This window comes from Danio rerio, chromosome 15 (genome assembly GCF_052040795.2).
Source record: "Danio rerio strain M-AB ecotype USA chromosome 15, GRCz13ab, whole genome shotgun sequence".
Taxonomy (NCBI): Eukaryota; Metazoa; Chordata; class Actinopteri; order Cypriniformes; family Danionidae; genus Danio; species Danio rerio.
Genome location: NC_141035.1, coordinates 36749170 through 36763792, shown reverse-complemented (window position 1 = coordinate 36763792; position 14623 = coordinate 36749170). Strand labels below are relative to the sequence as shown.

The 14623-nt window shown below is 36.4% G+C and overlaps 1 protein-coding gene across 12 annotated transcripts in view; it reads left to right on the top strand.

Moving 5' to 3' along the window:
- Positions 1-14623, top strand: part of mag (myelin associated glycoprotein) — a 45025-nt gene that overhangs the window by 11070 nt on the left and 19332 nt on the right. For 6 of the 12 annotated variants that reach the window (XM_087282828.1, XM_087282824.1, XM_087282820.1 and 3 more), the window contains exon 2: positions 12078-12162. The gene's annotated coding sequence lies outside the window, so the exon portion shown is untranslated. Of the gene's footprint in view, positions 1-12072; positions 12163-14623 lie in introns of all 12 variants that reach the window. The other 6 variants (XM_087282827.1, XM_087282823.1, XM_087282819.1 and 3 more) reach the window with 1 other exon arrangement.

Genomic DNA, 14623 nt, shown 5'->3' with positions numbered 1-14623 from the left:
ACATCCCACTTTAGGTTAGCAGCATCCTGGTGCCACTTTGGATCTGTTCCGGATTACTCATAAATGCTCTATGCTATAGAACAACAGCTTTTGTTGGTGCTGATAATTTTAGCAGAGTTGGGTAATGTTGCCTGCAATCTGTTACCAAGGTTGTCGTCCATTGCAAGTTGTTTAGGAAAAAAGCTAATCAGTAAGCTATAAAGCAGACGTTTTAAAGCGTTTTAATGGCAGTGACTCTAAATTTTAGTTTGTTGTACTTCATGTCTCAGAACCAAGAAGATTGTACACTGTAAAAACCACCCCAGACTCATTCTGAAAACTTACAGATATTCACATTTCAGGAGAGCGCCAATTATATCACAGGAGCTACTTTTTTTTTTTTTTTTGCAGTTTTTGTTTTTGAGAATCCACCAAAGGCCACTGGGTATGCTTTTTCAGATCTCAAATTTCTTTCGTGAGTGCCATTCGCACCTGCTGTTCTCTGTTAAATCCACCAGAGGCTGCTGTCGACTGACTGAAAGTCTGACTGACTGAGCCATCGACTGACCCACCGCCCTCCTTCCATAAACCCAACTAATAGAGTTTTAAATAGCACCAATTGACCAACAGTTGGGCAATCCAGAAAAAAAAAGCTCTCGTCAGATTTTTACCACATTTTCAGATTTTACCACATTCTCACCCTGTTATTTATTTGTTTACTTTATTTTTTGGCTCCTGTTTTTATCTTACCTGCTTTCTGGAACTGTTCTTCACCAGACTTGAATCCCGTCATCGTAGACAACTCCTCTCTGCATGTCAAATCCACCGACGTACATGGCGAGCTAACAAACTGGTTAACAGCTGGAAAGCTATTCATATAGAGGTAATCAGTCAGCTGGTAAGCGCGAAATGGTATGATGTCATACTGCCCCAGAACATTCATTTTAAAATGCAGCCGTACATACTTCTCACTACTTAATTTGCGATCTCCAGAAACGTATATAGGGCAACGTTTTCAGATTGAGCCTATGTTGTATAAAGCAGACGTTTTAAAGCGTTTTGATGGCAGTGACTCTGAATTTTAGTTTGTTGTAGTTTCATGCCTCATATAATCAGTGTTGTGTTCTAGTTACTGAAAATTAGTAACAAATTAAATTTACTAGTTACTTTATTCAAAAAGTAACTCAATCACTTTGTTGATTACTTCAGGGTGAATGAAAAATAAACTGTTGATCAGCTTCACAGTTTTAATTAACAAACAGTAATTTTAAATCAACAATTTATTTAAGTCAGACCAGCAGTACAAAAATGAAAACAAGAAAGATTTTTTTTTGCCATGAACAGACCCTCAAATGTTGTCTTTAGCTCTCCATGTTTGAATTTTCCTCATCCAAGTAGTTTTTTCCATTAGCCTGGACATGGTATCATACTAACAAGCTGCCTGAAAGCTGGTGACCCCACAGTAAAGACATGCTGCATGTTTTAAAAACATACCATGCAATGGCTTTGTCAATCTGGGGTCTATTCTACTATTTTCTCGAGTATATATAACCAATAGGTTACCATTGTAAATAATTATCAGGATTCAGTACATACTTTCAGTATCTCCTTTGCTTGAAATGAGCCAATCTAATCCTGAAATAAGCTACTCCAGACCAGGTTTGAACTAATGGCCCGTTTCCACTCAGTGGTACAGTACGGTACGGTACAATATGGGTCGGTACGGGTCAGCTCTATCAGGCTTGCGTTTCCACTGCTAAAGGGACATCAATGATACTGTTTTGGTGGGCATGGTGTTCGACAGAAAGTTTCAGTCGACGTCATTCTCACTCTAGGAAATGTCAAATTAAAGCTGTACCGGTTGTTCACATATCATATGAGAAACACTTCTCAAAAAACAGAGGCTTTATACACAAATACTTCTGTGTAAATGTTCATTACTAACCTTGGCTGTATTTAAAACATGGTGGTTCCTTTGTTTTCATTCTGGCTTGTTACACAAGCGAGTGACGGATCTCTGTAAACCAATAGCGTTCAGTTGCGTGTCTAGCTCCGCCTTTTGGTACCCTTTTGCTGTGCTAGGTATGAAAAGGGTACCCCAAAAGTGGTACAGAGAAAATGGCCATAAAAGCGTACAGAACCGTACCGTACCGTACCACTCAATGGAAACAGGCCAAAACAGGTCTGATGCTATGAAAACAACTTCAGTGTTTCCTGTAGGTTTTTTTCCAGCTGTGGTGGCAGACCTTTTACACAAATCTACTAACTACCTATGGCGTTATTTCAATGACAAATGGAGAAATGTTGTGAGCGCAGTATTACAAGTCGAGATCGCATTTACGTGCAATACGAATGTGCTTGCGTGCCGATTTCCTCTGTTCATGCACAAAACGTCTTGCATGCATTCAAATATACACTGCTCAAGCACAGATCTTCTTGTGCGCTCTCAAATAGACGCTGCTGAAATGCGATTTTGCGCGTTTTATGTAGTGAGTATGTCTCCAACATTTATCAGATTTTCTAGGAATATTTATGAATTTCTCCAATAGACCAACAGAGCGGCATTAATGCGTCCTGAAGTAAAGTGAAACGGCTATGAACTCCAGCAAGATAAAGTCATTATAAGCAGAGCCCTAGACCTTTATCTATAAATAAAGTATAATCATGTGTTCATCTTAACTGAAAGCTTTTGCTGGCCTCATGCATCATGCACCTGTCAGTCAGTCAGTCAGCACGTAACCTTAAAGCATTTAACAAATAACACATAGCACAATACGGTTACAGAAAAGTTTGCGCTGTTATTATTCACTTTCCTTTTGGTGCAATTAGAATCTGCTATTAAAAACATTAACAACAATGACTGAATGTTTTGAATGGGAAGCCGTAATGTAGCCGTGAAGGGATGCATTTTGGTGTGGCGCCCCACCATGGAAGAACCATGAACTATCAGATGAGTTATAAAGAATGAAACTATCCTGGACTGTGTTGCTTGCTTTTGATCGGCGTACATACTTGATTAAAAGGAGACACACCTACGGCACTTTGTCTTCTTAACGGTGGTTGGTTGGCATCTTTAAATCCCTCAATGCTTGTAATTGCTGTAAAGAAGAACATATAGGCTATAGACTGCATCCACAATTAAAAAATTTACCAAGTAATGGACAAACGCACCATATTGTAACAATAACAGAGTCTTAATATATATTTAAAAGGTAATGCATTACAGTATTAGCTGTCAAAAGTAACGGCGTTACAGTAACACATTACTAGTAACATGTTATTGCCCAACACTGCTCATAACCAAAGAAGACTAAACTGTACAAAATGTTGAGTTCCACACAATCGATTTGTGTTAGAACAACATCAAGGAATTAAATTTACTTATGTAGCTTTTACAAATTTAAGTAGATGGAAAGTAAAACAATCAAGTTGTCCTCCCTCCCCCCACGAAAAATAACCCACAATATTGTGTTGTTTCCACTCATTTTAAATAAGTAGTGTGAACAAACAGCAAACTTCATTTGTTGAGTGTAGTAATCTATTTCATGTAGTCTTAAATACTCTCTGTCCTGAACAGATTTCTGAGTAGCGGTTTTCTTTGGGACTGAAGTGTTACAATACAGAGTAAAATGCATTGGAAATTTGGCACTGAGATTCACAAAAATGAGCAGCGGATTAGCATGGATTCTCCTCTTGGAGTGTGGGACGGGCCTTGCCTTTGTAAATTGGACACGGGCCTCTGTTTTCACAGTCTGAAACGTGGACAGGAAGCTGCTATGTAGTGAAGGTAGACTACTGAGACTGCCATCTGCCCCTGTGGACTGTATAGCAAGCTGAGGAATAATTCAGCCTGCAAAACACAATTGTTTGGTTCAATATATGATAGGAGTATATTTTATATGTTATTAGAACACTTTAGTTTAGGTCACAATTCACGGTATTAACAAATCATTAACTAACAGTTCTAGCTTAATTTTAGTTTAGCTTAAGTTTAGGTTTTGAGTAGGATTAGGGATAAGACCATATGCCATAACTGCTAATGAACAGTTAATGTCTTAATCAGGGGTACCTAAACTTTTTCGTATGAAGGGCCAAAAACCAAATATCATCGAGAGCTGTGGGCCAAAGATAAATATACCAAACTATTTTACAATAAAGTTGCCATGGGTATTTTCCTAATTTATTTCATAATATTTAAAAACTCATAGAAAACATTAATTTAAATCATATTAATAATGCAGTAAGACTTTTTAAATGATAACTTATTGCAATTAAAACATAAACCATCACATTTATAACACACTGGAGTGAAATGCTGGATACACTAGTCAAGCGGAATCTTTGCCTTGATTCCCTCACCCAAGTCTCTGCATTGTCCTTTATCCGTCATGTGTCAATATGTACATTTTAAACTAAATTCCAGCATTTATATTGAAACATTTGATTTCAGTTAGCCTTTTTTTGTAGCTTAAAGGTGTGGTCAAGAGTATATTTTTAAGGCTTGATTGTGTTTATAAGATGCAACGCTATGTGTGCTCATGCTTTACTTGTAGAAAATCATGTTATTATTTCATATATCTTTCTTTGATTATATACAGCTACTCTGCTAACATGAAAACAACTGTCATATTTCCTAGTTTCTCCAAAAGCCCACCCCTCAAAAGGCTCTGATTGGTCAGCTAACATATTGTGCTGTGATTCAAAGATCGACTCCGCGTCATCAGGAAGTGTCTCTGCTATAACAATACAGTGCACCCTTTGCTGTGCAGGGTGTATGTTCGTAACCTTAAGGGTTTATGACATAATTGAGGTCTGTGCACACCGAGACATTTTTTGCTTGCGTTTCCATCGACATTTAAAGCCTCGTTACTAAATATAGGGCGTCAATGTGATTGTGCACACCAACGGGCAAAACTCCAGGCGCAAAAGCGTCATTAAAAAAAAACGCCTCATGCTCGTTTTTTTTTCTTGTTGTGACGCGCCACGTTAAAACTTTCTCCACCAATCAGATTGGCACTTTTGTTCACGTGTATGGAGCTGCTGAAGTAACTGTAAACAGCACCTGGAGGGGCTCAAGTGCAAAACTGTCAATGCGAGCGGACATTGAAGAAGATGCCCAGAGGCGATATAAACGTGGAGCTGCTTATTGCTCTCTGAGAAAAAATCATTTCTTCATCGCTAGAGCTGAAGCTGCTACTACTTGAACCATCCATGCTTGTTCGAGTCACCAGTAACTTTAACAAAAAGCGTGTGAACTTCCTCTCTTCCTCTTCTTCTGTGTTATAAGCGAGGTGTCAGAAACTTAAAGTTGTGTAGCACCATCTAACGTCAAGGAGTGATTTTGCATATTCTTCTGCTTGACACCAGTAAAAATTTATTGGGTTTGAATCTGGAAAAACATCTCGTAAAACGCTGATGATAAACGTAAACGAAAAGCATCCAGGTGTGTACGAGCCTTTAACCCGGATATATTCTTTTGTAGTCTCCAAACTTCATTCGCAGTAGGCTTTGCTAAGCTAACTCTGTAAAAGCCAATGCCTCCCTTTGCATTGAACTTTGAGCGTATTACATTAAGAGATGTTGTTTCTGTTCACACAGCTACATTACACATCAACTAAAGTTTAAAATAGTATATTGTAGTGAACCACATCTTTAACAATAAAGCAAACAAATAAAGGGTTACATTAAATTTGAAATTACAATCTCTAAACCATCCCCATCATTCTCCCTCTCTTCTCAGATGGGATGATTGGCCAAATCAAAGGTTACAATAGGCCAACTTTGGCCCACAGACCCAAGTTTGGGCATCTCTGTTCTTAATAATAGGCAGGTAATAAGCCAGTAGTTAATTGCATGAATTGTGAACCAAACTAAAGTGTTACCAAAAAAAAAAACAAAAAATCCTAATTTTAATTTCAATAAAAATTTAAGGTTAACTGAAAGTTCTTTTAACAAGCATGAATTTGGATTTTAATATTGCATTTGTATAAACGTTGAATTATTAATAAATGCTGTCCAATGCAATACATTACCTAACATGAATTAATGAAACCTTGTTGTAAAGTGTGTTCATACGCTGTAAAAAATGATACGACCAAAAGTCATGACAACAAATCTTTTTATGTTACTTTAGCTTATTGCAATAAGTCAGTCAGGTTTCAGCTCGATTTTTAAAATTATGCGGTTTAATGTATACCACGTCAGTTTGACGTAAGTTGAAATGGCTAGAAAAGTACATTTAAATTAAACAAACAAAAATAAATAAGGGGGCAATATTTTTTACAGTGTATATATTTTTTTAATTTTGTAATTAATTAGTAGTTCTGACTAGGTACTGTAAGTACAGGTAAGAATACAGGACCTTATTTTTAAGTGTCCAAAACACTTTGATGCCAAGCAATATTTTATAATGTGACTCATGCATTACTGCTCATATTAGTCATATTTACCCAATATAACCTTTTAATTTCCATGCTGCCAGAGCTCTGCACTGAGATCTGGGCTTTATTAATTACCTCAAAGTCGTGCTCCACATTAAAATGATGTCCTGGTGATGATAGCAATCGTGTTATCATAGTATGCTTTGTGTTTTATTAACTGACAGGCATTTGTAATCCCTCCCACTGAATGATGAGCTATTGTGAATATGCCCTGTAAAGTGTGTACATTCATAAACACACTTATACAGCAAAGCGTGTGGGAGGGCCAGCAGTCCTGCTTTTACCACCATCTGCTGCTCTGGTAAATTTAGAGGTGGCCAGGCTTATGGACGCAGGCCTCGTCACAGGCTCACTGTAAAGCCTGCTGGGAACAGACCTGCTCTTTGCAATATCTATAGCACAAGCTGCACGTACGTATGCAGATCCGGGAATGCACAATGTTGACTTGCTTGAGCTGTTTAAAGGTGCAGTCGCTAATTTCCACCTCATTTAATTATTCACATTATTGTGCTCAATTGATTTTTGGTTTAATTTCATACTTTTTAAATTGAACTCAGGCTCATTGTGTATATGTACTCAGGTCTACATTTCTGGGTACAGCAAAATACATACCCAGAGCTAAGTCTGCTTGCAGTTTTTGTTTTCGCAAATCGCAATGTGCATTCAGCGACAAGTTTGCTGTCGACTGTCCCACCCACTTCTTTCCCTAAACCCAACCAATTATGTTTTCAGAAGCAATCGAGAAAATAAAAGCAGTCATTTTCTACCACATTTTTAGCCTGTTATTATTATCATGTTTTTTTTTTTTTTTTTTTTTACCTTGTTTTTGGAACTGTTCTTTGCCAGACTTGAACCCTGTCATCACAGTCCACTCTGCTCTGCATCCAAAGTCTATGGGTGTACATGGTGAGCTACTGGACAAACTGGTAACCCCAGAAAAACCATTCATACAGAGGTAATTGGTCAGCAGTAGCACAAAAACCAACAGAAGTTGTTGGCGGAATCATACCGCCCCATATCGTTCGTTTCACAGCCAGACATAGCCCCAGGTACATATTTGTGGTTTCCCAGAGATGTAGACCTGGGTATGTATCCACAATGAGCCTGTGTTGTTTTTTTCAACATAGGCTCATTCTGAAAACGTAGCCCTATATACATTTCTAGAAGTCACGAATTATGTTGCCAGAAGTACGTATGGCTGCATTTAATTTTTAAAATAAACGGTACATGGTGGTATGACGTCATTTCTTTTCGTGCTTACCAGCTGACCGCTTAGCTCCATATTGACGGCTTTTCCGCTGTTACCAGACTGTCCAGTTAGCTCAGTAAGTACTTTGGTGAACTTGAAGACGCAGAGAGAAGATGACCACAACGATGAGGTTCGAGTCTGGTGAAGAGCAGTTCCAGAAAGCAGGTAAGACAAAAATAGAATACAAAAAAATTCAATAAAGAGTAAATAACAGGGTAAGAATGTGGTGAAAATCAGGTGAGGGCTTTTCTTTTTCTAGATTGCTTTATTAATTTGTCAGTTGGGATTAGGGAAGTGGGTGGGTGGGTGGGTCAATCAGTCCTTTTGAAAAGCCTATTTGTTGGATTTAGGAAAGGAGGAGGGTGTGTCAGTTGATTGGTCAGTCAGTCAGTCAGTCAGTCAGTTAGTCAGACAGTCAGTCGACAGCAGCCTATGGTGGATTTACGCGAGAACAGTAAGCGCGAATGGCACTCACGAGAGAAATTTGAGATCTGAAAAAGTGTACACAGCGGCCTCTGGTAAATTTGCGGGAACAAAACTGAAAAAAAAAAACATAGCTCCTGGTACGTATTTGGCTGTCTCCAGAAGAGTATATAGAGGTACATACGTTTCAGAATGAGCCTGAGCTGTTGTTTTATTTTAACTTTCTATCATTTAAATGGTTTAATTATTATTATTATTAAATATTTTTGTATTTTATTGTGAAATGGTAATATGTACAGGCAGCATGGTGACTAAGTGGTTAGCATGGTCACCTCACAGCAAGAAGGAGTCCCGGTGGAACCAGGAGGTCTTTTTGTGTGGAGTTTGTATGTTTTCTTATTTACAGTCCAAAGTTAAGCGCTAGGCGAATTGGCCGTAATATGTGAATGGGAGAGTGTGTGGGTGTTTCCCAGCACTGAGGGTTTACTCTCAGGGCTGGGTTGTTGCAGGAAGGGCATCTGCTGTGTAAAACAGTTCCCAGAGAAATTGGTGGTTCATTCCGCTGTGGTAACACCTGATAAAGCCTGCAATAAGCCAAAGGAAAGTGAGTGAGTGAGAATAATATGTTACATAGTAATGCATTTAGTTCATTTATATTATTTGATAGAAATATTATTAATAGTAGTAGTAGCAGGAGAAGAATTATTTTAAAATTTATATATTTCTTTAGTGATTTGTTCATTTTGTATAATTTAGGGGAAAAATTTGAAACCGTGGCTAAATGAGCACACTAAACATAGATGGAAGAAAACAAAACTAGAGGTTTTTCATTTAGCCTGGAAAGATAGTATACTTAACTTTAGAAAAGTCTACAAGAACTGCTTATTTTTCAACTCCAATAGTTATATTGGAAAAGTATTAGTATTTTATTAATGGTCTAATAGTCTATGTTAAGCTGCTATGACGCAATCTACATTGTAATATAACTTTGTAATATTGACATAATCTACATTGTGCTATCTAAATAAAGATGATTCCAATTTACTTGAATAATTCAAATGGTGGTAAGATAATATTATTTTTAATGGTTATTGTAAAAAAAAATCTATTAAACAATTATTAAATATGAAATCATTTTTCTTGTCATTATTATATAATTTTACATAAAAGTTTTTATATGTAGAATATTTTAAAATAATAAGAATTGTTGTTGTTTTTGTTTTATAGTCATACTGAGTAAAAATATAAGGTTTCTTTCTTTTCTTTCTTCCTTTTTTGTGAGCTGCATTGTCTGATATTTGTTTCCGACACCCACTATATTTCAGGCAATTCATTGGAAGTATGAGACAGAACACCATGGCTCCAGTACCACATGCTTTGGGATGAACAAAACTGCTCTCTAATATCAGACAGATCTGTCACTCCCTCACACACACAGACACACACAAACTTTCCTTTGAGTGAAGGATGCAGTAGCATAGAAAGGTCATTTAGCAGCTTTACTGATGTAATACACACATTGTAATGTGAGTGTGTGTTGGCATGAGGTACACTATTCATATATGTGTGTGTGTGTGTGTGCTGTTGTAGCATGTGTGTGTGGGGTGTTGTGGCATGTCTTGCGCTTGATTTCACACAGGCTCCTTGTTGTGCATTCGTTCTACAGCCCCCTCAATCAACTATGGGAGTCCCAGTGACAACATATATTCCATATATATATATATATTTATGGAAACAACTCTAAAGAGACCCTGTACACTGTAAAAATGATATGATTAATTATGAAAGCATACCTTTTTAGTTCATTGTAACTTATTAAACTAAGTTATTCATCTTCTATCTTAATTTTCTAAGCTACGGAAGCTGTTTTAAGTGAGTTTAACATAACATACATTCAATGCACCCGTTCATTCATTCATTTTGTTTTCGGCTTAGTCACTTTATTAATCAGGGGTCGCCACAGTGGAATGAACCGCCCATTCAATGGAGTCATGAGGTTAATTTGATTCAGCCTAAAAAATGATGCAGCCAGGATTTTTTTTTACAGTGTTTGTACTGAATAAAAGTATGTTTTAAGCCACTACGAAAACCCAAGTATGAGTTTTAGACCTCTCATATTTGTGTATCAGATATATTGTAAATTATTACAAATTATTGATATTTTAATTCTTTTTTTAATTCTTAAATATTTCTCAAATGCTGTTTGAGTTTTTTTGACATATTTTATAAACATAATACTTTAATAACTAATTTTAGTTACCAATTTCTTTTGTAATTTAGCTTCAATTACGATTTAAAGACAAGTCTATTAGTTTAACTAGGCAGGTTAAATTAATTAAGCTTATTGGTTATTGGTTAAGTTATTGGACAACAGTGGTTTGATTTGTTGCCAATGGCTAATAGTGTTAACCTTAAAAAAATTACTATTTTTAAACATTTTATTAATTGTTTTTATTCCAGCCAAACTAAAATAAATACGTTTCTTCAGAAGAAAAATATTTTAGGAAATACTGTGAAAATTTCATTGTTTTATTAAACATGACTTGGGTAATATTTGAAAAATAAATAAATAAAAGTTTTCCAGGAGAGCTAATAATTTTGTCTTTAACTGTATAAAGTGTCCAGATTTTTCTGAAAATCACCCATCTGACTTTTCAAATTGATACTTTCTATATGATCCTATACAATAAACTCATGCAAACTTGGTTTATTTACACAGGATTAGTCAGTGAAAAAAACAAAATATAAAAATAGTTAAATAAATATTGAATTGTGTGGAGTTACTGTATATCATTCTAGTGTTTTTTTGTCGGTACGTCTCATATGCTCACCAAGGTTGCATTTATTTGATTTAAAATAGAGTAAAATAAAAAATAATGTGAAGCGTTATTATATTAAAAAACACATAAAAAAATGTATATTCTATTTTAATGATTTCCTACCGTAAGTTCTAGGAGGAGAATGATCAGTCAGGTGTGTCAGTCAATCATCACATGTGTATATAAGAAGCAGTCTTTGCACTGTTTCAGTCGACTTTTGTTCCGGCATCCCTCCGTTTTCCCATCTCCTCCACTGTTTTTTCATAATGTCTAAAGAAAAGGATGGGGGGTGGGGCCTGAGCCATGTTTGACCCAACTGATGGAGCAGGTGAACTCGTGAAATGTTTTTAAAAATCATTAATTCCTGTGATGACAACGCTGAATGTTCAGCATCATAACTCCAGTCTTCAGTGTTACACAATACTTAGCGCTCAAGAAAATGTTCTTATTATCATCAATGTGCTGATTCATATTTTTTCATTAACCTTTTTTAAATCCAGAAACGTTTGAATGCATTTTCTGGATCTATTTTAACAATTTAAATCACCATAAAATTGCTAATAATTCCTTTAAAACATATACATGCAAATGTTTAAATTTGCTAAACTATACATTAACATATTCATTGGCCTACAGTAAATTGAAAAGAAAACAACTTATTACGGTTTGATGAAGATTACAAATGCTTACATGTTTTTACTGATGTAGAATAACACCCACCGATAAATCATTCACAATAAAACAAGATATGTGCATTAACAAATTAAACCCGGCTCCATTGCCACTTCGTGTCGAGTTAAAACAAACCGGCGATGGAGGAAAAATTCACAGATTTAGCTCATAAAGTGAGTCATGCATCAAAGATGAATATCCTGAAACCAGTGCCAGCTCATACACTGTATCATCTGACCCCTATAACAGAAATATACTTCCAAAAAACTATAAGCAACAATGACAGCCAGGCTGGAAAGGGAGAGGAATGCGCAATGTGGGCTAAAGAAGAGGAATGCATGGAGGAAAATGTCTGCATATTCAAGGCTGCCCACGGCACACATTTGCCCGGCTTTTAGCTAAAACTCTCTATCATCTCCTCTCCCTTTCTGTCTGTCTCCGTCACCCTCCCTTTTTGTCTTTTCTTCTCCTTATGTTTGCACCTCTGAAGAGCAGGAGGACTTTGAAGAACCAGGAGCTGAGAGACGAGTTGGTCCCCTTTAGAAGAGTACCCAAGACTGGACTGTGGATCTGGTATGAGGCAAGTGTCCTGGATGGTGCGAGGCTTGTTTGTGGAGCATGAATGGGTTTGTTTGTTCGGCTTGGGAATTGCTTCATCCTTTCTAACGCGTGCTGCCAGGGGTTTCAGCTCCAAGCAACAGCAGTTTGCTGCCTCTTAGATCTCGTGTGATGGGCATATAAATGAGTTGTGTTTTTCTGGAACAGCTGGTGTCATTATAATTATTCGGTTATGATTAACAAGAATTTAAAAAAGAGAGAGAGAGAGAGGCTGGAAGTGGATGTTTGTTTAATGAGGTGTTTATGTATGCTTTCAGTTGTTACTGTGTGAAATGTTGGAAGCTTTGACTAGACTCAACAATGATTTTGTAGAATTTGTCTGTGAAAAAAGTTGTGTTTTACTTAGACAAATTGAATTGTTTATTGTGAATGTGTTCCAACAACAACAAAATTATATATATTTCGCACTGGATGCCTGGATAATAATGCAAGGAGTTATTATTTTTTAATATTGTCCACTTGACCTGCTATGATTGTTTACTTTTAATAAACTCTTAAACATGTTAAACAGGCAGCATGGTGGCTCAGTGGTTAGCACTGTCGCCTCACAGCAAGAAGGTTGCTGGCTGGAGTCCCGGCTGGGCTAGTTGGTGTTTAAGTGTGGAGTTTGCATGTTCTCTCTGTGTTCACGTGGGTTTTCTTGGGTTGCTCTGGTTTCCCTCACAGTCCAAAGACATGCGCTATATGTGAATTGGGTAACTAAATTGGCCGTAGTGTATGAGCGTTTCTGGAATAGTTAGCGGTTCATTACACTGTGGCAACATCTGAAATAAAGACTAAGCCGAAAGAAAATTAATGAATATGTTAAACATTTTTTTTCTCTTGAAGAGATAGGTCCAATAAATTAAACAATTTTATCATCATTTACTTATCGTCATTCCCTTCCATCTATGACTGACATTCTTCCTTTGAAAACAAAAGAAGACATTTTGAAAAATGTTCAGAGGTGCAGTGGTTCCAAAAATAATATTGTGAGTAGTTTTTATTCGTTAACTTGTTATGGTCAACTTGGCCTGTTATTCATTGTTTAATCAGTGAGTTTAATCAATCAGTTTTTTTTTTTTTTTTGGCTCTTAAAGAGATAAAGTAAATTAAAACAATATTATCATCATTTACATTACATTAATCGTCATGTCCTTCCACCTATGACTGTTCAGTGGTTCCAAAAACAAACTTTAAAAATATATATATATATATATCTGTTTCACAGAATAAACTAATTTTTTTAACATTTATTTGGCATGTACAATCTATTCATTCATTTTCCTTCAGCTTAGTCCTTTTGTTCATCAGGGGTCACCACAGCGGAATGAACCGCCAACTATTCCAGCATGTGTTTTACACAGCAGATGCTCTTTCAGCTACAACCCTGAACTGGAAAACATCCATACACATTTATTCACACTCATACACTACGGACAATTTAGTTTATACCTGAAGGAAACCCACACGAACACGGGAAGAACATGCAAACTCTACACAGAAATGCCAACTGGTCCATCCAGGACTCGAACCCTGCTGTGAGACGACAGTGCTAACGACCGAGCCACCGTGTCGCCCCCGCATGTACAATATATATTTTAATATCTAATTTCAATTCAATAATTTTTTTAAAAATCAGAGGTTATTCTCATGTTACTATATGGATTTTTAATATATAAAAATAATATTCATTGTCATTCTTTATTGAAATAATGTATATAATAATGAATTTAAATAAGTTAATTTCAGTAATTTACTTATGAAATCACTATCATGACATTTGCACTGGTATGAATCACTTTCTTCTACATAAAAAAAAAATAAAGACATTTTTTAAGAATAAGTCATGCTTTTTTTAGTCCATGAAATGAAAATTAGAAATGCAATTAACTTTAGAAATTTCCCCCCTCCAAAACCCGTTTCACTTAAAAGCTGTGTTGGAAACTCATTGAAAACAATGATAAAATAAGAGTTTAGAAGGTGCAATATCTCTGAATCTGATCATGCATTTCACTATGAGACAAAATTAAGTTTTAATGTTTTATAAATAACAGAGATCTTCAATTTACAATACGGTCATTATTTAAATGTAAATTAGCGACCATACTATCGAATGCTAGTGTCATGACTGTTATTTTGAATCACCTGGGAGTTAACCTAAAGTTCAATTAAGACTCATCTTGCTGCAGTTTCTCTTAAGTTTACTCCTTCAATAACTGCGTCAAACCTGGTGAACTATCAAGGGAATATATTACTTATAATATAATAATCTTTAAAATTCCATAAACAATCCATCTATCTGCCGCCATCTGCACTCTCCGTCTGCTCCAAATCTTCTGGAGGAGCGTCGGGCGCGCGCACGTGTAATGAGTGCGCGCAGCATTGACACGCGCGTGAATAAAGTAAACAGAGGCAGCTGGTGACGCGTGTGAGCGTGGATA